This window comes from Bison bison, unplaced genomic scaffold (assembly GCF_000754665.1).
Source record: "Bison bison bison isolate TAMUID 2011002044 unplaced genomic scaffold, Bison_UMD1.0 scf7180017864224, whole genome shotgun sequence".
NCBI lineage: Eukaryota > Metazoa > Chordata > Mammalia > Artiodactyla > Bovidae > Bison > Bison bison.
Window position 1 is genome coordinate 1,494,198 of NW_011494796.1, and position 24,927 is coordinate 1,519,124.

The 24,927-nt window shown below is 39.5% G+C and overlaps 1 long non-coding RNA gene across 1 annotated transcript in view; it reads left to right on the forward strand.

Moving 5' to 3' along the window:
- The window catches only part of LOC104992821, a 44,641-nt gene that overhangs the window by 9,561 nt on the left and 10,153 nt on the right, over nucleotides 1-24,927 (forward strand). Inside the window, exon 2 of the long non-coding RNA XR_825747.1 lies at nucleotides 24,320-24,466. This is a non-coding gene — a long non-coding RNA (uncharacterized LOC104992821). The remainder of the gene's footprint in view (nucleotides 1-24,319; nucleotides 24,467-24,927) is intronic.

The window sequence follows — 24,927 nt, forward strand, 5'->3', positions numbered from 1 at the left end:
TTCCATCTCCACTGTAAACCACCTAGTGCAAGCCATCACCATTTCTCACCCACACTCAACAAGCCCTTTGTATCTTTTCTGTCTCTCATTATTTCTCCATATGATAGAAAGAGGAAATGTTTGACCCTGAAAACCAGTTCTCCTGTTTCCATTTTTCTAGTGGCTTCTCATGACCCTTAGAAAGAGAAAGCCCTCCAGCTTCGTCTGCATCAGTCCTCTCCTCTCTCCCCAGCAGAGTCCTAGCCTCTGTCTCTCCCAGCCTTGGGGACAAGCTGCCACCTGTGCTGGAGCCTTGTCCTCTGCATCCACTTGGGCACCCCCTTCGCTGGTGGATGCTGCTCCCGCTTTATTCTCAGCTTAACTGTTCTGTCCTTGGGGCACCTTCCTCTCCTCCCCTGGCCCCAGAAGTCCTGGATCCACTGCCAGCAGCATCCAGATCATCTCTGTTGTGAAACTTGCCACCTCCCCTTGCCCATTGCCCATCCGATTTCCAGAAGGCAGAGGCTGTCCTGCACTTACACTGGTGCAACCCTCGGACCTGGGTCCATGTCTTACCTCATCATTAAAACCACCACTTCTCAAACCGACTGCTTTTTTCTTTTATCAGGAGCACCTCCGTTGAGTCAGGTCCTTCTGGATTTTGCATCAGGCCTCTTTTTACCATCAGTCCTTCTTCATCCAGACCATTTTCCACATGATTTCCATAGTTCTAAAGTTTTCCGTGATGAAAACTGCTGTTCCTTGGCACAGCAGAGGGTGGCTGGCAGGCTGGCACTTGCCCTCCAGCATGTGTCTATGCAACGTGTTCTATCACAGTGTCCAACACTCTCACCGCAACATCTCCCCTTCACCACACTTTGGTCTTCAGTCATCTTCTCCTCCAGGATTATGTCACCAGTCCAAAAAGTCAGAGACCCCTTCCAGGTGCTCCCAGTATCCAACATACTTCCAGGAGACACCTAACCTTCACCTTGGAAAAATTAGTTTGCTGCTTGCTACCCTAATGGCCTGAAGGCAAGACCTTCCTTTTGTGTGTCTTATATCCCCAGCCATGGGTGACAGGAGTGCAAGGGGAGGATACTCAAGGCGAGTTGTTGGTCAATTGCAGTAAATTAACAAAGGACTTGTGTGGGCAGGACTGGCTGCTACCCCTTAAACAGAGCAAGAAGCTCTTACATTATCCTTTAACAGTGTCCTGATCTTCAGCTGCATTGTGTGATATCAGTGGTCTAGGGACCACATCAACAGAAACTTCACAAAATCTAGCTCCCTGACAGTCGTGAAAGGATCCAGCCCTCCTGGTTTCAGAGTCACCCATAAAAAGTGTACTTTAAATTAGGCTGGTGTATAATTACAGCATTTCCCCTCTGCTCATGTCTATGCATTGTTTTCTTGCTGAAATGTGATTATTAGGTACAATAATAATAATAATAAAAGTCTTCCTAGTTGCTTGTTGCTGTGAGACCAAGGTGCTGATTTAATTGCTCTGTTGACAGCAATTATTCAATCTAATTTTGTTTCCAAAAAGAGTATTAGGACACAGAGGTCTGAATTTTCAAACATGCCAGTTCACTCTAGGTACCCCAGCTCAGGCCACCTTCCCCTTGTATATTTATTTTTACATTTTTTCTCATTTCAAAAGTAATTTGAAGGATATTTATCCTAGAAGTCTGAGCTTATCCGGGCATTAAAAAGCATTTTTAGTCTATAATTCATTCAGATTTTATTAGTTTTTACCTTTTCTTCTTTTTCTGCTCCAGAGTCACATCCAGGATCCCACATTCCGTATAGTAGTCGTGTCTCTAGGCTCCTCTTGGCTATAACAGGTTCTCAGACCATCCTTGTTTTTGATGACCTTGGCCATTTTGAGGAGTACTGGTCAGGTAGAATGTCCTTCAGTTTGGATTAGTCTCATATTTTTCTCACCTTTATGCTGCATTTGTGGGTTCTTGGGAAGACCAAAGAGGTAAATTGCCTTTCCTGTCATATCACATCAAGGGGACACAGGATCCATGTGACTCATCCCTGCTGATGCTGACCTCCATCATCTAGATGAAATCCTGTTAGTCGGGTTTCCCCACTGTAGAATTCTCCTACTTCCCCTTCTCATGTTGTGCTCTTTGGAAGGAAGTCTCTTAGCAAGAAGGTCCACACTTATGGGCTGGGGTGATAGGTGCCCCTTCTTTGAGGGCAGAAAGGCCACATAAATTGTGTGGAATTCTTTTATATGAACATTTGTCTACTCCCACAATATATATATATATATATATATATATATTTCTATCAGTATGGAATCATGGACATTTTTTTTTATTTTATTTTATTTTTAAACTTTACATAATTGTATTAGTTTGCCCGGGTTATAGTCCAATATAATGTCATTGACTTTGTTGCCAAATTTTTCCAGGTTTGACCAATGTCCCTTTGAAAAACCTGTCCTTTGGTTTGCTGAGCACTATAAGATGTCCTCACCTCATCTTATGCCCCAGCCTGGAATCAGGCACTCTATAACAGTCCTGCTTCTCTTAACTAGAGAATGATGTGAAACCAACCTCTGGGCACTAAGTGTGCTTTTTTGCCACTGGGGTGAAGAATTTACAGGAGTGTTGTTCCATTCAAAATACATGCAGGGTCATATGATCTTTCAATATCACTCCTGAGCATTTATCTGTCATCCCCCAGAATCAGGGTCCTTTCCATTGAATTGGCTCTTCACAACAGGTGGCTAAAGGACTGGAGCTTCAGCTTCAGCATCAGTCCTTCTGATGAATATTTGGGCTTGATTTCCTTTAGGATTGACTGATTTGATCTCCTTGCTGTCCAAGGGACTCTCAAGAGTCTTCTCCAGCACCACAATCTGAAAGCATCAATTCTTTGGCACTTAGCCTTCTTTATGGTCCAACTCTCACATCCATACATGACTACTGGGGAAAGCCATAGTTTTGGCCTTTGTCGCAAAGTGTTGTCTCTGCTTTTCAATACTCAGTCTGTGTTTCTCTGGTGGCTCAGACAGTAAAAAATCCATTTGCAATGCAGGAGACCTAGGTTTGATCCCTAAGTTGGGAAGATCCTCTGGAGGAGGGCATGGCAACCCACTCCAGTATTCTAGCCTGGAGAATCCCCAGGGACAGAGAAGCCTGGCAGGCTACAGTCCATAGGGTTGCTAAGAGTCAGACATGACTGAGCGACTAAGCACCCAAGTTTGCCATAGGTTTCCTTCCGAAGAGCAAGCAGCTTTTAATTTCATGGCTTTAGTCACCATCCTCAGTGATTTTGGTGCCCACGAAAATAAAATCTGTGACTGTTTCCACCTTTCCTCCATCTATTTACCATGAAGTAATAGGTCCACATGCCAAGATCTTAGTTTCTTGAATGTTGAGTTTTAAGCCATCTTTTTCACTCTCCTCTTTCACCTTCATCAAGAGGCTCTTTAGTTCCTCTCCACTTTTTACCATTAGAGTGGTATCATCTGCATATCTGAAGTTATTGCTATTTCTCACAGCAATCTTGATTCATCCAGTTCAGCATTTTGCATGACATCTTTTGCATAGAAGTTAAATAAGCAGGGTGATGAAATACAGCCTTGTCACTCTCCTTTCCCGAAGTTGAACCCATCTGTTTTCCATGTCCAGTTTAAATGTTGCTTCTTGACCTGTATAAAAGAAGATATACATACAAACCTGACCTGTATACAGGTTTCTCTTTAGGCAGATAAGGTGGTCTGGTATTCCCAGCTCTTTAAAAATTTTCCACAATTTGTTGTGATGCATACAGTCAAAGGCTTTAGTGTAGTCAACGAAGCAGAAGTAGATGTTTTTCTGGGATTATCTCGATTTCTCTATGATCCAACAAATGTTTAAAAGTTGATCTCTGGTTTCTCTGCCTTTTCTAAATTCAGCTTGAACATCTGTAAGTTCTCAGTTCACATACTGCTGAAGTCTAGCTTGAAGGATTTTGAGCATAACCTTGCTAGAATGTGAAATGAGTGCAATTGTACAGTAGTTTGAACCTTTTTTGGTCTTGCCTTTCTTTGGGATTGAAATGAAAGCTGACCTTTTCCAGTCCTGTGGCCACTGCTGAGTTTTCCAATATGCTGACATATTGAGTGCAACACTTTCACAGCATCATCTTTTAGGTTTTGAAATAGCTCAGCTAGAATTCCATCACATCCCCTAGCTTTGTTGGTAGTAATTCATCCTAAGACCCACTTGACTTCACACTCCAAGATGTCTGGTTCTAGGTGAGTGACCACATCGACATGGTTTTCTGGGTCATTAAGACTTTTTTTGTATAGTTCTTCTCTGTATCCTTGCCACTTCTTAATTTCTTTTGCTTCCGTTAGGTCCTTACCATTTCTGTACTTTATCATGCCCATTCTTGTATAAAATGTTCCCTTGACATCTCCAATTTTCTTGAATAGAATTCTAGTGTTTTCCATTCCATTGTTTCCCTCTATTTCTTTGCCCTGTTCACTTAGGAAAGTTTTCTTATTTCTCCTTACTCTTCTCTGGAACTCTATATTCAGTTGAGTGTATCTTTCCCTTTCTCCCCTTACTTTCACTTCCATTCTTTTCTCAGCTATTTGTAAAGCCTCCTCAGGTAACCACTTTGACTTCTTGGATTTCTTTCTATTAGGGATGGTTTTGGTCATAACTTCCTGTACAGTGTAATGAACTGCTTGTCCATAGTTCTTCTGGCATTCTGTCTACCAGATCTAATCCCATCACCTCCACTGTATAATCATAAGGAATTTGATTTAAATAAACTTTGTTTTTAAAATAACAAGTATTTACATACCAAAAAATACAAGTAAACCTATTTGCAAAACAGAAAAAGATTCAGATGTAGAAAACAAACATGATTATCAAAGAGGAAAGGAGGGAGAGGAATAAATTAATTTGTATTAACAGATACACATCACTATATATAAAATAGGTAACCAACAAGGACCAATTGTTTAGCACAGGAAATTGTATTCAATAATTTGCAATCACCTATAATGGAAAAGAATCTAAAATATATATGTAGTATGTATATAAAGTATAAAATGTACATATTAAAATATATATCTGAATCAGTTAGTTAGCTGTACACCTGAAACTAACACAACCCTGTGAATTTACTATGCTTCAATTAAAAATGGTTAAATAATTAAGAATTAATATTTTAAATGTATGTATACATATGCAAGCATGTTGTTCCATTCAAATTGTATTAAAAATATTCTCCCCAATACTATTTGTTTTCAATAAACTCAAAGTATAAAAAATGTATTTATCATGTTTTTTATACTTTATTAAATTTTCCAACATTACTGCTTCTTTAACAAGATAATTTTTTTCTTGTTTGACAAACTACTACTACTGTTCATCTCTCCTAAGCACAAACATGAAATTCCAAAGGCATAGCTAAAATCTAACTTTTGTTTTATCAGTTTCAGTTTTACCTCCTCTTCTTATTTATCATCCAATGTAAAAGAGGTTCAGTATCTCCCTTCTAAAATCATCTTAATGATTATTTCATTTTCCATTATTTGAGCTGATTCTAGTGCTACCCAGACTTTCTTGTCCAGCAGCTACAACTTCAGGGTGGAAGAGGCATCATGACTTTGCACGTGGGTAAGGTAATGCATTCTGAATTGCTTCCAGTCTAATCAGGACATTGGCTGACCTTCCTGGTAGTAGCAGTACATTTAAGTAATGTCTTCAGTAAATGGTCTATAGCGAATCTCAAGTGCATTTCCTGGATCATCACTGAAAGTTCAGAGCTCAGAATCTTATGAAAATAGCTTAAGCTTCTTCTTCTTCTTCTTTTTTTTTTTCTAGGCATGTTACTTCGCTCTTAATTGCATTATTTTTCAATATTTCATCTGCCACTTTCCTGTAGCCTTGTTAGACTGAATTACTTCCAAGACTGAATTTAATTGTTGACCTTACCTGGAATAATGCTATATGAGGTATATCAGAAACATCCCTGCTAAATATGAGACTTCACTCTTTCTAAATTAGAGAATAACTTTATATCTGTACATTTAGATGAAGGTTGAAATGCCATGAGAACACAGGTGTACCCTGATTCTTGAGCTCCTGATTTGTGCAAAATGTTGAAAGTGCCAGCATTTTCTCAGGAAGGATTACTGGTCTATTCTGACATCTTTTATTCAGGATGCATGAGGCCAATGGAGATGAGAAAACTGTAGAAAAGAAAGATATCAACTCCAACCATTTATTAGAGTTTGTATATAATATGGGGGCAGATTTACCCAGATATATAGCATCCTTCCCCTGTAATTTTATATCAAGTGATCTCTTGCCTAATTATTCAGCAAATGCTAAGTGAACATCTACTCTGTGCCACACACACACTGGGGCTGGGCAGTCAAGGAGGCAGAACCCCTTCCCCAGTGCTGGCACCTGACGCTTGTCCCTGTGTATCCTCAGGGCCAAGGGCCAGCTGGAGGATCTGCACTGGTTTGGAGCTAAATAAATCAAGGGGAGCCAAATTTATCTAATCTGACTACATCATGAGAGAGTGGATCTCAAATTTCTTATCTGTAGCCTTGAATTACACTATAGTTCTGTTAGAAGTATTTACTTATTATTATGTTTTACTGTCAGTTACCACTTGTCTCACTGTCTCATTGACATAATATCCCACAAGGAGTCATTAACTGCACATTCAAAAGTTCCAGCTCTGTTGGGTGTGAGCCCACTGAGGTGGTATTTTAAATTCTTCCATTTCGTGCCAGACACGACAGCCTTGAAAGGAAGCAAGTGATTACCATGGCATTCAAAGATAGAAATCTGAATGCCATGAGCAGAATGTCACCACTCGCAGTCATAGCTGAAAGCCATTTGGGCAATGTGAATTTTTTAATCATGCTTTAGGAATGTAAAACATAACTACATTTTTTAATTGTTAAGTTAAACTTTATCAGTTTCAGACATCAAAAAACAAAAAACCCACACCCTAATTCTCAGTCCTTCTAGAGCAGATTCTAACAATGGATGTAAGTCTTTGATCTGTACAACATGTTAACTCTGGGACTACCAGGCTTACTCCTTCCCTGCCCAGTGAGACTGGATATGTCTGCTTGTACAGTGAGCTCAGAGTGCTGAGGAAAGTTAAGACAAATTCAGAGCACTAGGCATCCTGGGTCCAGGAGGAGGCAATGCCTCTCAACAAGCACGGGCTCCCAGTTCAAGGCAGGGTTCTGGCAGGCCCAGACCCGTGATGTTAGCACCCATGCAATGTTCAAGACACACTGGTGCTAAAAATTTATTGTTGTTTATCTTAAATTAAAATTTTGCTGGGCATCCTGTGTCTTATCCACTTCTCATAGTGAGAAGACACCTCCCAGTGAGATCCAGGGACAAGAGGGGTAAGAGAATGTGCTTTCTATCACCTTGTGATGAGGAGCCTCAGAAATTGGCTGCTGCAAGAGGCCAAACAGTCCCAGAGGAGGGACTTCCTTGGGTTGAAATGAAGAGTGGACAGCACTTGTGTCCTTCATCTTCTTTGCGAGATAAAGGAGGCCACTGCAGAGCCAGTCCTCCTGGAACACACAGATGCCCCTTGATCCTAATTCTTCCCCCCCTCCCCAGTTTTATTGAGAAATAATTGATATACATCACTGCATAAGTTTAAGGCATACATAGAGCATGATGATTTGATTTCTATATATTGTTAAACGATTACCACAGTAGGTTCAGCTGACATTCATCTTCTTATATATAGACAGAAAAAAAGAAAAGAAAGAAAAATGGAAAAAAATATTCTCTGATGTTGAGAACTCATATGATTTACTCTCACCATCTGTCCTCTTAACAACTTAATGCAGCAGTGTTAACAACTTAACGGTAGTGTTAGCTGTAGTCATCATACAGTTCATCACATCACTAGTAGTTATTTCTCTTATAACTAAAAGTTTGTTCCTTTTGACCATGACATCCAGTTTCCCCTCCTTCTAACCTTCACTTCTGGTAATCACAAGCCTGATCTCTTCTTTTATGAGTTTGGCATTGTTTTAGATTTCACATACAAGTAATATCATATATATTTGTCCTTCTCTGTTTGACATATTTCACTTAGCATAACGACTTCAAGGTCTGTCCATGGTGTTGCCAATGGTAGAATTTTCTAATTTTTTGGCTAAATAATATGCCACATATTCTTACCTGGAAAATCTGATGGATAGAGGAGCTTAGTGGGCTACAGTTCATGGGGTCACAAAGAATCAGACATGACTGAGCTACTGACCATATATATATTCAGTTCAGTTCAGTCACTCAGTCATGTCCAACTCTTTGTGACCCCATGGTCTGCAGCATGCCAGGCCTCCCTGTCCATCACTAACTCCCAGAGTTTACCCAAACTCATGTCCATTGAGTCAGTGATGCCATCCAACCATCTCATCCTCTGTCATCCTCTTCTCCTCTCGACTTCATCTTTCCCAGCATCAGGGTCTTTTCAAATGAGTCAGCTCTTCACATCAGGTGGCCAAAGTACTGGAGTTTCAACTTCAACATCAGTCTTTCCAATGAATGTTCAGGACTGATTTCCTTAGGATGGACTGGTTGGATCTCCTTGCAGTCCAGGGGACTCTCAAGAGTCTTCTCCAATACCACAGTTCAAAGGCATCAATTCTTTGGCACTCAGCTTTCTTTATGGTCCAACTCTCACATCCATACATGACTACTGGAGACACCACAGCCTTGACTAGATAGACCTTTGTTGGCAAAGTAATGTCTCTGCCTTTTAATATGCTGTCTAGGTTGATGATAACTTTTCTTCCAAGGAGTAAGCATCTTTTAATTTCATGGCTGCAGTCATTATCTGCAGTGATTTTGGAGTCCAAAAAAATACAGTCTGCCACTGTTTACCTATCTATTTGCCATGAAGTGATGGGACCAGATGCCATGATCTTAGTTTTCTGAATGTTGAGCTTTAAGCTAACTTTTTCACTCTCCTCTTTCACTTTCATCAAGAGGCTCTTTAGTTCTTCACTTTCTGCCATAAGGGTGGTGTCATCTGCATATCTGAGGTTATTGATATTTCTCCCAGCAATCTTGATTCCACCTTGTGCTTCAACTAGCCCAGCTACAGATTTCTCAAGAGGCAGGAAAGATGATCTGGTACTCCCAATCTCTTTCAGAATTTTCCACAGTTTGTTGTGATCCACACAGTCAAAGGCTTTGGCACAAATAGATAAAGCAGAAATAGATGTTTTTCTGGAACTCTCTTGCTTTTTCCATGATCCAGTGGATGTTGACATTTTAATCTCTGGTTCTTCTGCTTTTTCTAAAACCAGCTTGAACATCTGGAAGTTCACGGTTCACGTATTACTGAAGCCTAAGTTGGAGAATTTTGAGCATTACTTTACTAGCATGTGAGATGAGTGCAATTGTGCGGTACTTTGAACATTCTTTGGCGTTACCTTTCTTTGGAATTGCAATGAAAACTGAGCTTTTCCAGTCCTGTGGTCACTGCTGAGTTTTCCAAATTTGCTGGCATATTGAGTGCAGCACTTTCACAGCATCAGCTTTCAGGATTTGAAATCGCTCAACTGGAATTCCATCACCTCCACTAGCTTTGTTCATAGTGATGCTTTCTAAGGTGCACTTGACTTCACATTCCAGGATGTCTGGCTCTAGGTGAATGATCACATCATCATAATTATCTGGGTCATGAAGATGTTTATATATATATATATATATATACACACACACACACACACACATGTGGAAGAACAGATAGAAATGTTGCCACATACACACATATGTGTATATAAGTATGGTAACATTTATGTATATATCATATATATATATGTATTTATGTATATATATATATACATATATATGTATTTATGTATATATATAAATATATATACATATCACATATATGTATTTCATACCTCAGTGAATACTTAGGTTGTCTCTGTGTCTTAGTTATTGTAAATAATTCTGTAATGAACATTGGGGTTGGGTATGTGTATCTTTTCAAATTATCATTTCAGTTTCCTTTGGTTATATTCTCAGGACTGAAAATGCTGAATCATACGGTTCATTTTTAGGTTTTGAGGAGCCACCATATTGTTTTCCATAATGGCTGCACCAATTTACATTTCCACTAAAATCGTGCACAAATTTTCCCTCTCTCGGCATCCTCACCAGCATTTATTTCTTATCTTTTTGATAATCACCATTCCAACAATTGTGATGTGATACCTCATAGTAGTTTTATTTTTCATTTCCCTAATGACTAGGGATGTTTAGCATCTTTTCATGTATTTTGTTGATCTTTGTGTTTTTCTTTGAAGATATATCTATTCAGGTCCTTTACCCATTTTTAGATTGGGTTCTTTGTTTGTTTGCTACTGAGTGGATTGTATAGGTTCTTTATAAATTTGGATTAGCCCTTTATCAAATTTTCCCTATTCCATAGGTTGTCTTTTCACTTTGTTGATGGTTTAAAGAAGAACAAAGCAGAAGGCATCACACTTCCTGATTTCAAGGTATACTATAAAACTACAGTCATCAAAACAGTATGGCACTGATGTAAAAACAGACAAATAGACGAATGGAACAGAATCAAAAGCCCAGAAACAAACCCAAGTGTTTGCAACCAACTAATATTTGACCAAGAATACTCAATGCAGAAAAGATAGTCTTCAAGAACTGGTGCTGGGATAATGGGATAATTGGATATTCACAAATAAAAGAATGAAACTGGATTGATTCATAGTTCACAGCACTTACAAAAAGTAACTCAAAATGGATTTTCTTAAAAATGTAAGCTTTGAACCAATAAACTTACCAGGCAATCCAAGGAAGCAAACATAAGGAAACAAATATATAAACAAATATATAAAAATATAATACACCTTTAAGGTCAGTGTTGGGGTGCTGGTGTGTGGAGTCCTGTCTGCTGGGCAGTTGCTAGGTGTCTTTCTTCCCTGACCTTTGAATACAGGTGCATCCCCTTGAGATTCAGAAGACATAGCTATGCCTACAGGTGGATGTGAAGTCTAGGACCTCCGCTCTCCAGAGCAGTCCTTCTGGGTCCTGCCCCCTCCCATCTCACCTCCCGTGTCAGGGCCCCTCTGTCTGGATGTGTGTCATGATGCACCCAGAGGAGGAGGCGCTAGTCCCAGCGTTCTCAGGTTTCCCAAGCTGTCTGGACGTGGCCCCCGTGAATGGCCCCAGGACAGTCGTGCCTGCACATCGCTCCCTCCCTGGAACTTCTCACACGGCCCGTCTTGTCAGGAATTCTCCCCCACTCCTATTTCTGTTGTATGTGATGCCCACAGCAAAGCCCTCTTCTCAGGTCTCCAGGTTTGGTTCTGGGCCTGGGAAGTCCAGCATCTCAGCATGACAGACTCTGAAAATTGATTGAAACTGGACATTGAACAATGGCTTTTCTCTTGGTGGTGGTGCTATCTACTCTCTCTCAGAAGGAATAAATGCTGTTGATTCAATGGATGGGACACTTCACTAGTGGCTCAGATGGTAAAGCGTCTGCATGCAATGCGGGAGACCTGGGTTCAATCCCCGGGTCAGGAAGAGCCCCTGGAGAAGGCAATGACAACCCACTCCAGTACCCTTGCCTGGAAAATCCCATGGACAGAGGAGCCTGGAAGGCTACAGTCCATGGGGTCGCAGAGTCAGACATGACTGAGCGACCTCACTTCATGTCAATGAATGGCCTGCTTTACTAGTAGCAAAGTAAAATATATTAGCTGACCACTTCTCAAATATCACCTACATACAGTCTTCTATCCACACAGTTACTCAGTTTTCGAGTATACACTGCATTCTGGATCCAAGAGATCACACCATATCCTTGTCTTCAGAGACCTCACAGTATACAAATGCAACCCTAAAAATAGTAGTAGTTACAACAGAGTGCAACAATGTCTCAGGAGGTGTTGCCACTAACTAAGTTACCACAAACTAAGTGGCTTAGAACAATAGAAATTTATTCTTTCATAGCTTTCAGGCCATTCATTGACATGAAGTGAGGTCGCTCAGTCATGTCTGACTCTGCGACCCCATGGATTGTAGCCTTCCAGGCTCCTCTGTCCATGGGATTTTCCAGGCAAGGGTACTGGAGTGGGTTGTCATTGCCTTCTCCAGGGGCTCTTCCTGACCCAGGGATTGAACCCAGGTCTCCCGCATTGCATGCAGACGCTTTACCATCTGAGCCACTAGTGAAGTGTCCCATCCATTGAATCAACAGCATTTGTTCCTTCTGAGAGAGAGTAGATAGCACCACCACCAAGAGAAGGCCAAAAGCCTGATATCAAATTGACAGCAAGGCTAGTTCCTTCTGGAGAATGTGAGGGAAAACCATCTCCTGTCTCTCTACCCTCTCCTGGTGGTTGCTGGCAGTCCTTGCTGCTCCTTAACTTGTACATGCATCACTCCAGCCTCTGATTCTTTCGCTTCCCATGACCTTCTTCTCCTATGATTTTCAAACCACCCTCTCTTTTCTTTTGTAATGATATCAGTCCTTGGATATAGAGTCCTTTATAAATCCAGGATTACTTTACTTCAAGATTCTTCGAAGATCTGATTCTAAATAAGATTGCATTCTGAGGTTCTAGAAGGACGTGAATTTGGGGGAATGTCATTCAATCCACTACAGTGAAACTAAAGTTCAGCATCAGTTATTGGGAAAGGATACATTTTGTTGATGGGGAAGACAGTTAGTAGAAAAGTAAAATGAAATGAAAAATTAAAGTATCTCTTTAATTGAGCTGGAAATACTCTTACAATCATGTTTTGTATTGTTCATTTTCTATTCATTACAATATTCTTAATTTTAAATGCATTATATCATTATACTTTTTAGGCCTACTTTTAGGACATTGTAGAGCAATCAGAGAACTTACAAGGAGAAAATGTATGTAAATTTAGGATAAAAGGATAAGTACAAGAGTAGAATTCATTCATGTGAATAAAAACACATATTAGGTTCAAATAGGGATTTGCTCCTCATTGTATCCTTGGTTAAAAGCTGTGGGTATAGAACTGATGGAAAATTGACATGTACCCTTGACCCTGACATTTTTTGCCATTTTCCTAGTGCCCTGCTCAGCTCAGCACCCACTTTCCTCTTACAGACTATGCTTTCAGAGTCACTTAGATTCCATGGATTCCATGGATGGCAAGTGTTTTGGAAGGTGATCTTTTTCAAGGTGTAATGCAGGGTCCTGCTATTGAGGCTGCTGAAGCATTTTCATCTCAGGAGCCTCCACCTGAGACCACACCTAGGTTGAGGGGATGTGTCTGAAAGGTGGGGCAGGCAGATGTGGGGGTTAGCTCTGACTCCCTCTGGGCAGTAGCTAACTTCGGGGAGTAGAAGAAGACTTCGATCAACCTGTCTCTCAATCTTTGGTATAGTTAGAATACAGTTTAAATCACACTAAAATTTTAAATTCCTCTTTTTAATTGGTGACGGTGATAATGATCCACCAATAATCACGGACTGTTCTTCCAGCTTTCATATTTCTGCAGGTCTCTAAAGATACAGATAGAAGCCAACAAGTAAGTGAAAGCATTAGAAAGAGGGTAGGGGCTAAACTAAGTGAGTCAGTGTGGAGATGCTGAATGAAAGCTAGATTGTAGAAACGTTAGAAAAAGTTGAATACATAGACCTTAGACATTAGTTGCATACAAATGGAGTCCCAAGAATAAGCCTCAGTACCTTGTAATTTCCCAAACATGACATGTAAACCAAGCCATGATGTGAATCAGAGATTTTGTCAAAGATAAATGCCTCTTGTATGTACATGTGTACTTGTGTGAAATGTAATGAATGTACTGATATAGAGATGTACACAAGTTGACTGAAGAATGGTTTCTAAGAATGATATATAAAGCATCATATAAAATGACATCATATTAAATTATGGATAGACTTTTAAATAAACATTTAAATATTAGTCCTTTATTATGAATTTATATAGCAACTTTGCTATGAGAAATTAAAAATAAATGAAATGAATATGACCCTAATTTTCCTTTCAGGTTAAGAAGTCAAAAAAGAAACCATAGATTGTATTTATTTTTTTTGTAACTTTTTATTTTGTATTTGGTATAGCCAATTCACAATATTATGATAGTTTCAGGTGAACAGTGAAAGGACTTAGCCATACATATACATGTATCCATTCTCCTCCATACTACTGTCCCATCCAGGCTGCCACATAACACTGAGCAGTTTCCTGCTATTTGGCAGGTCTTCTTGGTTATCCATTTTAAGTATAGCAGCATGTACTTGTCCATCCTAAACTCCTTATCTATCCCTTCCCTCCCTCCTTCCCTCTGGCAACCATAAGTTCATTTTCTAAGTCTGTGAATCTCTTTCTGTTTGTAAGTTCATTTGTATTATTTCTTTTTAGACTCCACATATAAGGGGTGTCATACAATATTTCTCCTTCTCTGACTTACTTCACTCAGTATGACAATCTCTAGGCCCATCCATGTTGCTGCAAATGGCCTTATTTCATTCTTTTTAAATGGTTGAGTAATATCCCATGATATATATGTACCACATCTTCCTTAGCTATTCCTCTGCTGATGGACATTTAGACTGCTTTGGATCTCAGCTGTTGTAAATAGTGCTGCAATGAACAATGGGGTGCATGTATCTTTTTGATTATGTTTTTCTCTGGATATATGCCCAGGAGTGGGATTGCAGGGTCATATGGTAGCTCTATTTTTAGTGTTTTAAGGACCTTCCACACTATTCTCCAGAGTGGCTATACCAATTTACATTCCCACCAATAATGTAGGAGGTTTCCCTTCTCTCCACAGCCTCTGCAGCATTTATTGTTTTTGGATCTTTTGATGATAGTCATTCTGGCTAGTGTGAGGTGATATCTTGTAGTTTTGATTTATGTTTCTCCAATAATTAATGATGTTGAACATCTTTTCATATGTCTCTTGGCCATCTGTATGTCTTCTTTGGAGACAAGTCTATTTAGATCTTGTCCATTTAATGACTGGTTTTTTGTTTTGTTTTGTTTTTTGATGCTGTTAAGCATAATGAGCCATTCATAAATTTTGGGGACTAATCCTTTGTTGGTCACATAATTTCAAATATTTCTCTCAATCTAAGTTTTTGTTTTCTGTATTGTTTCCTTTGCTGTGCAGAAGCTTTTGAGAAAAAGAAGTAATGGCTACTTTGGCCACCTGATGTGAAGAACTGACTCATTGGTAAAGACCCTAATGTTTGGAAAGATTGAAGGCAGGAGGAGATAGAAACAGCAGAGTGTGAGATCATTGGATGGTATCACCGACTCGATGGACATGAGTCTGAGCAAGCTCTGGGAGTTGGTGATGGACTGGCAAGCCTGGCATGCTGCAGTCCATGGGTTTGCAAATAAATCTCATATTGACATATTGTATACAATCAAGATAGTTCTGATAAAAGATTAATGCTCACATTCTTAAACCACAGTAGCATAGATATACATGAAAATTACATAATATTGCATTGGCCTAAAAGAAGCTACTCTCTCCAGTGCAACTTTCATTTTCCAATTTCATGTTAACATAACATTGTATCATCAAGGAGGAAAGGAATTAACAGTTTCTTGGTTCAAAGCAAAACACCTGGAAACACACTATTTCTTTCTTCAATACTCTTCCTCCCAACCATTGTTAACATACTAGGCATTTTGTCTCTTCTTGACATATTTTAGACTGCTAATTGTTCAACATCCACAACAAACATTTTGCAAGTTTCTGGAGTTTTCCTCTCCTTCAGGGAAACCTTGGCAATGACTATTGAGAGGGATATGGCACCTCTAGGAGAGAGATAACCAGAGCTTCTTTCAGACTTGTTGACAGAGTATGTAACACTGTTTACCTGTGAGCAGGTGTCCAGAGATAAGATAAACTAATAAGGCTCTATGTACTCTTAAAACAAAATCTGCATGTTGGTTTATTAAAGACTTTTTGTCAACTCATGATTAAAAAAAAAAAAAAAAAAGGAAGAAGTAAAGGGAATCCATATTGGGAGAGAAGTTAAATTGTCGCTCTTTGCAGACGACATGATACTATATGTGTGTGTGTGTCTGCTTAGTTGCTTAGTTGTGTCAGATTCTTTGCGACCTCATGGTCTGTAGCCTGCCAGGATCCTTTTTCCATGGGATTCTCCAGGCAAGAAGACTGGGTAGGTTGACATGCCCTACTCAGTACTATACATAAAATACCCTAAAGCTGTTATCAGAAAACTATGGAAACTCAACAATGAATTTGGTAAAATTGCATATTACAAAACTAATACAGAGAAATTGGTTGCATTTCTATACACTACCAATGAAAGATCAGAAAGATAAATTCAAGAAACAATTCCATTTACCAACACAACAAAAAGACTGAAATAGCTAGCAATAAGAGCTACCACACACCCGAGGTCAGGGGCGGCGGCCAAGAGGAGCAAACCCGTGTCCAAGGAGTGGTGGCTGCACGGGTGCAGGAAGGCCAAGAGGAGCTACTCCACGTTCAAGGTCAGGAGGCCGGCCGTGAGGAGATACCCCTTGTCCAAGGTAAGAGAAACCCAAGTAAAATGGTAGGTATTGCGAGAGGGCATCAGAGGGCAGACATACTGAAACCATAATCAGAGAAAACTAGCCAATCTGGCCACGTGGACCACAGCCTTTTCTAACTCAATGAAACTAAGCCATGCCATGTGGGGCCACCCAAGACAGATGGGTATTGGTGGAGAGGTCTGACAGAATGTGGTCCACTGGAGAAGGGAATGGCAAATCACTTCAGTATTCTTCCCTTGAGAACCCCATGAACAATATGAAAAGGTAAAGTGATAGGAAACTGAAAGAGGAACTCCCCAGGTTGGTAGGTGCCCAAAATGCTACTGGAGATCAGTGGAGAAATAACTCCAGAAAGAATGAAGGGATGGAGCCAAAGCAAAAACAATACCCAGTTGTGGATGTGACTCGTGATAGAAGCAAGGTCCGATGCTGTAAAGAGCAATATTGTATAGGAACCTGGAAAGTTAGGTCCATGAGTCAAGGCAAATTGGAAGAAGTCAAACAGGAGATGGCAAGAATGAACATTGACATTCTAGGAATCAGCGAACTAAAATGGACTGGAATGGGCGGATTTAACTCACATGACCATTATATCTACTACTGTGGTCAAGAATCCCTTATAAGAAATGGAGTAGCCATCATGGTCAACAAAAGAGTCCAAAATGCAGTACTTGGATGCAATCTCAAAAAAGACAGAATAATCTCTGTTCATTTCCAAGGAAAACCATTCAATATAAGAGTAATCCAAGCCTATGCCCCAACCAGTAATGCTGAATAAGCTGAAGTTGAACGATTGTATGAAGACCTACAAGACCTTTTAGAACTAACAGCCAAAAAAGATGTCCTTTTCATTATTGGGGACTGGAATGCAAAAGTAGGAAGTCAAGAAACACCTAGAGTAACAGGCAAGTTTGGCCTTGGAGTATGGAATGAAGCAGGGCAAAGGCTAATAGAGTTTTGCCAAGAAAACACACTGATCATAGAAAATACCCTCTTCCAACAGCACAAGAGATGACTCTCCACATGGACATCACCATATGGTCAACACTGAAATCAGACTGATTATATTCTTTGCAGCCAAAGATGGAGAAGCTCTATACAGTTAACAAAAACAAGACTGGGAGCTGACTGTGGCTTAGATCATGAACTCCTTATTGCCAAATTCAGACTTAAATTGAAGAAAGTAGGGAAAACCACTAGACCATTCAGGTATGACCTAAATCAAATCCCTTATGATTATACAGTGGAAGTGAGAAATAGATATAAGGGCCTATATCTCATAGACAGAGTGCCTGAAGAACTATGGATGGAGGTTCTTGACATTGTATAGGAGACAGGGATCAAGACCATCCCCATGGAAAAGAAAGGCAAAAAAGAAAAATGGCTATCTGAGGAGACCTTACAAATAGCTGTGAAAAGAAGAGAAGTGAAAAGCAAAGGAGAAAAGAAAAGATACAAGCATCTGAATGCAGAGTTACAAAGAATAGCAAGGAGAGATAAGAAAGCCTTCCTCAATGATCAATGAAAAGAAATAAAGGAAAACACAGAATGGGAAAGACTAGAGATCTCTTCAAGAAAATTAGATTTCCCAAGGGAATATTTCATGCAAAGATGGGCTTGATAAAGGACAGAAATGGTATGGCCCTAACAGAAGCAGAAGATATTAAGAAGAGGTGGCAAGAATACACAGAAGAACTGTACAAAAAAGATCTTCTCAACCAAGATAATCACGATGGTGTGATCACTCACCTAGAGCCGGACATCCTGGAATGTGAAGTCAAGTGGGCCTTAGAAAGCACCACTATGAACAAAGCTAGTGGAGGTGATGGAATTCCAGTTGAGCTATTTCAAATATTGAAAGATGATGCTGTGAAAGTACTGCATTCCATATGCCAGCAAATTTGGAAAACTCAGCAGTGGCCACAGGACTGGAAAAGGTCAGTTTTCATTCCAATCCCAAAGAAAGGCAATGTCAAAGAATACTCAAACTACCACACAATTGCACTCATTTCACATGCTAGTAAAGTAATGCTTAAAATTCTCCAAGCCAGGCCTCAGCAATACGTGAACTGTGAACTTCCAGATGTTCAAACTGGTTTTAGAAAAGGCAGAAGAACCAGAGATCAAATTGCCAACATCTGATGGATCATGGAAAAAGCAAGAGAGTTCCAGAAAAACATCTATTTCTGCTTTATTGACTATGCCAAAACCTTTGACTGTGTGGATCACAATCAACTGTGGAAAATTCTGAAAGAGATGGGAATACCAGACCACCTGACCTGCCTCTTGCGAAACTTATATGCAGGTCAGGAAGCAACAGTTGGAACTGGACATGGAACAACAGACTGGTTCCAAATAGGAAAAGGAGTATGTCAAGGCTGTACATTGTCCCCCTTCTTATTCAACTTATATGCAGAGTACATCATGAGAAACGCTGGGCTGGAAGAAGCACAAGCTGGAATCAAGATTGCCAGGAGAAATATCAATAAGCTCAGATATGCAGATGACACCACCCTTATGGCAGAAAGTGAAGAAGAACTAAAGAGCTTCTTGATGAAAGTGAAAGAGGAGAGTGAAGAAGTTGGCTTAAAACTCAACATTCAGAAAACTAAGATCATGGCATCTGGTCCCATCACTTCATTTCAAATAGATAGAGAAACAGTGGAAACAGGGTCAGACTTTATTTTTTGGACTCCAAAATCACTGCAGATGGTGATTGCAGCCAATAAAGTAAAAGACGCTTATTCCTTGGAAGGAAAGTTATGACCAACCTAGATAGCATATTCAAAAGCAGAGATATTACTTTGCCAACAAAGGTCCATCTAGTCAAGTCTATGTTTTTTCCAGTGGTCATGTATGGATGTGAGATTTGGACTGTGAAGAAAGCTGAGCACCGAAGAATTGATGCTTTTGAACTGTAGTGTGGAGAAGACTCTTGAGAGTCCCTTGGACTGCAAGGAGATCCAACCAGTCCATTCTAAAGGAGATTAGTCCTGGGTGTTCATTGGAAGGAATGATGCTAAAGGTGAAACTCCAATACTTTGGCCACCTCATGCGAAGAGTTGACTCATTGGAAAAGACCCTGATGCTGGGAGGGATTGGGGTAGGAGGAGAAGGGGACGACAGAGGATTAGATGGCTGGATGGCATCCCTGACTCTATGGACTTGAATTTGAGTAAACTCCGGGAGTTGGTGATGGACAGGGAGGCCTGGCATGCTGCAGTCTATGGGGTTGCAGAGTCAGACAGGACTGAACTACTGAATTGAACTGAACAGAGTGCCAGGTATTGGGAATCCAGCAGCTGAGAGTACTTATTCTTAGTGGCCCTGAGGGTGTGGACATTGAGGTCAGGTGGTCACTGATTTAGGAGCTTCCAGAGATTTTTGTGTGATTGCCCCATCTTCCTGTCTCATCTTCCAGCCCAAGTTTTCCCTGTAGCCAGCAAACTATCTCCAGAAGATAAATTTGGTATGTCCTTCCACTTAGCACTTGTTAGCTTTGTGTGTGTGTGTGTGGTTGACAGAAAATGTACAATTTTAAGCTTTCATGACTGGGAGTCCTCCAGGTCTGATGTTGACTCCAAACACATCATCTGTGTCTCAGCTCCACAGCATCCTGTGTTCTGTACTGCTTGCCAGCAACATTCACCTCACTTGTTCATCAGGGAATTCCTACATGTTCTTCAAACCCTTTGAAGTCTTCCTTTATATCTTTAGGAATTTACACTTTCTCTGTTTGTATAGTCCCGAATCGCTAAATAGGAAGTCATTCTGCTGTGGTTGTCATCCTTTCTGTTATTTTCGGTTATTGCACTTTTAAAAAAAATATTGATCATTTTTATTTAAAGTACTAAGTGATGCAGTAATCAAGAATCCGCCTTTCGGTGCAGGAGACGAGGGAGTCTCAGACTCAATCGCTGGTTTGGGAACATGCCCTGGAGTAGGAAATGGCAACCTGCTCCAGTTCTCTTGCCTGGAAAACTCCATGGACAGCAATGCCTGATGGGCTACAGTCCATGGGGTCACAAAGAGTCGGACAAAACTGAGCAGGCACGCAGACAGAGATAGTTAACCTACAGTGTTAGTCAGTTTCAGGTGTATAGCAAAGAGATTCAGTTATATACATGTATGTCTATGTATTCTTTTTCAGGTTATTTTGCTATAGATTATTACAAGCTACGGAATAGAGTTCCCTGTGTCGTACAGTAGCTCCTTCTTCCTTACCTATAGTAATATGTATATGTTAATCCAGAACTCGCAGTTTACGCCTCCTCCTGACTCCGCCATCCTCTTTGATAACCATAAGTTTGTTTTCTACATCTGAGTCTATTTCTGTTTTGTAAATAAGTTCTTTTGTGTCACTTTTTAGATTCCACATGTAAACAGTGATATCATATGATGTTTGTCTCTATGTTTTTACTTACTTCACTTAGTCTGATAATCCCTGAGTCCATCCATGTTGCTGCAAATGGCATGATTTCATTCTTTTCTATGATTTAACACTATTCCAGTATATATGTACACATATATACCACATCTTCCTCTAACTATTCATCTGTCAATGGACATTTACATTTCTTCTATGTCTTGGCTACTGTAAATAGTGTTGCTGTTAATGTGAGGGGTGCATATATCTTTTCAAATTTCAGCTTTCTCCAGATATATGCCCAGGAGTGGAATTGCGATTATATGGCAATTTTATTTTTAGTTTTTTAAAGAACTTCCATATAGTCTTCCATAATGGCTGCACTAATTTACATCCCCACCAACAGTGTAGGAGGGTTCCATTGTCTCCACACCCTATTCAGCATTTATTATTTGTAACTTTTTAATGATGGTCATTCTGACTGGTATGAGCTGATACCTCATTATAGTTCTTATTTTCATTTTAATCTTTTCATGTGCCTGTTGGCCCATGTCGGCCATCTTCTGTAGGGAAATATCTGTTTAGATCTTCTGCCCATTTTTTGATTGGATTGTTTTTCAGGTTTTTTTTTTTTTTTTTTAATGTTAAGCTATATGGGCGTCCCTTGTGGCTCAGTTGGTAAAGAATCTTCCTGCAAAGCCTGAGACCTGGATTTGATCCCTGGGTTGGGAAGATCTGGAGAAGGAAAAGGCTATCCACTTCAGTATTCTAGCCTGGAGAATTCCATACACAGTTTAGTCCATGGGGTCACAAAGAGTCGGACATGACTGAGCAACTTCCACTTGTGAACTGTTTGTATTTTTAGGAAATTAGTCCCTTGTTGGTAACATCATTTGCAAATATTTTATCCTAGTCCATACGTTGTTTTTTTAAAGAGTATGTTAAAATACCTTATTCCCATCATATAAACTTGAAGTCTCTCTCAATAAATGTTTGTGGTTTAGAAATTTATAGGACTCAAGGCTTAAAGATACTCTCTTTTGTCTACTATTTTGCCATTTTTCTATGTCAGGTATCACCTCATTCTAATGATTTTCACCAGATGAGATTTATATATCATCCATCTCTCTTCTATTTATTATTCATCCATCTTCCATTTGTTTCTTTTCTGTACTCAATGTATCTGTCACCTTTATATCAATCTTCTCTCATGTGTCCTTCTCAATGTTTGTTTCTGAGCTACTTGAGAAAAATGTGGCGCTCATGACCTCATTAAAAAAGAGACTAAAAGAAGTTTTAGCTCAACCCTTATCCCGTCCCTTTCTGTTCTGAGTAATCATTTTCATTTGTCTCTGATTTAACATAACAAAAATTTTTGTAATAATAAAAAATAAGTTTTCTTACTACATCACCAAGCCTTTTCACAGTTTTCTATGCAATTGCTATTGTTATTATTGATTTCTTTCTTACAGTTGACCTTGTGATATGAATACCACATCCCTGAAAATGCTTAAAATACTTTGTTACCCAGGCAATTTTTAAAAGAATAGATAATGAAAGATACACTTGACAAGAAAAGATGTAAAAAAGAAACACACATACACACACACCTTCAGTATATTTAGTTGTGAAAAAGAATAAAAATTGGCTTGATAGAAACAGATTAGTGGTTTGAATACCTTTTCACATTCCAATAGTTTCCATGAAAGTGTAGAACTCAAAATAGAGCTATGTCTTGGCCCTGGTGCTGTATCACATTTGTGCTGCATTAGTTTTGAACTATAATTAATCTTTTGCAAAAACAGAGAAAATGAAACCATAAAGGCTGGAGGTAAGTTAGAGAAACCGTCTCTCACAGCCCTGTGACAGAATGCATGTAGAGAATGTAACAAAAATTGTGTCCATGCATCTTCAAGGCCAGGAGCAGGAATTCCTCCACAAGGACAAGTGGAAAGGTTTGAATATTTCTCCAGAGTTCTTGGAATGCTTGATTGGTGGCATTAATTAGTGACAGGTAATTCATATGGGGGCAATAAAGGTAATCAGTGAGTGGTGTCACCAAGCAACTAAGGAAGATGGGAGTGTGTTCAACCAGTCCTGGGAGCTGCAGATCCAGAAATAACTCAGCTAAGATGCTTGGAGCATGAAACAGGAGGGGTAGATCACAATTCTATTATTGAAACTAATTAAGGAATGGCCTCCAAAGAGTCCATATGAAATCCTTGGAAAAGGAGAAAGAAGACAGAGAGAGGAAATAGCATGTTTATGTCTATTGCAAGTATCTTATCTGTCCCAGGTACTCAAGGGCAAAATAGAAACACAACAAAACAAAAACAAATAGGACAACCTCTGTTTCAAGGAGGTTTAATATAAACAAAAAGTATTATACAATGGTAAGTTTTGTAAAAACGATGTGCAAATGTCCTTTTCTGGACACACACACAAAAGCACACCTTATTACATATGTACTATTTGTACCTTGCATTTTGTACTTAAAATACAGGAGTTCTTTTTTCATTTTATTCACACCATAGTTCACATAATTTTATTTCATACTTAATTTAGCCATTTGTTACCACAGTCTATTCAACCCTATCACTGGACTTCTGGGTTATTTTTATCCTAATGTATTCTGAATAACTACAGAAATATACTGGTTAGTGTTGGTTGATGTGAATCTTGAAGTGATGTTTCCAAAAGTGATATAGCTGAATAGAAAGGTAAATGCATCTGCAATTTTGTAGGATTTTGCTAAATTCCCTTCCATTCAGTTAACAATTTTTCAAAACCTCGCCAATAGCCGAGCATGTTAGTTTTAGATCTGTGCCAACCCCATGGGTAAGGAATGAGTATCTTAAAACAGTTTCAATGTGCATTTATTTTACTATAAGTAAGTATATTTGCATGTTCATATACTTTGTTGATTGGCTGTGTTACTAATTTTGTATTTTTTCCTTAGAAAACAAAAAACAGAATTTTCTTCTTTATATTAAAAAAATGACTCCTTTGTCTGTCATGTGAATTGCAAATATTTTTCCCAAGATTATTTGTCTTTTGACTTTGCTTATGATATTTTGCCAAGTCTTTTTTAATGCAGTGAAATAACCAATTTGTCAAATTTAAGTTATATTTAAAAGGCTTTTTCATTCCCATCCATATTTTTTTCTAGTACTCAAACAGTTTCATTTTTAGACTTGAATTTCTAATCCATTGGAAATTATTTGGTTACATGATGTGGGATAAATATACACCCTTTTTATTTTCTAAGTGACTATCCAGTTTTAACACCTTTTATCAAATATTCATTATTCCCAGTGATTTGAGAGGTCACATCCTATTGGCCTAAAATGACCCTCACATCTGGTAGTCATATCTTTAATGCTCTTCCACAGAGTGTGGCAAGGATGATGGAGTGTCACTTCCACAACTACTTTACATTCCATGACAAAGGGGATGGAATACCACCCTTGTGATAAGAGATGCCACAGAAGACTCAATCTCTCTGCATTGCTGCCTCTGAAGAAGCGAGAAGCCATGATGTAAGTGGTCATGTCTGAAAAAATCACCTAAGAACTGCATGTGGCTCTGAGAGTTGAAAGCAGCCCTCAGCAAGGAACTAAAAACTTCAGTCCTGCAGACAGGAAATGAATTCTGCCATCACCTCAAAAGGGATGGGAAATTGGTTTTTCCCCAGTCAACTCTTTGAGGGACCACAACTGCAGACTGTAGCGTGTGGAGACACTAAACAGAGAACCAGCTGGACCCCTGACCTGTGGGAAATGTGGGATTGTAGTGGGTGTTTGTTTTACTGCTAAATTTATAGAATTTGTTACACAGCCTGGACAGTTCTTCATCAGATCAGACCAGACCAGTCGCTCAGTCATGTCGGACTCTTTGCAACCCCATGAATCCCAGCACGCCGGGCCTCCCTGTCCATCACCAACTCCCAGAGTTCACTCAGACTCACGTCCATCGAGTCAGTGATGCCATCCAGCCATCT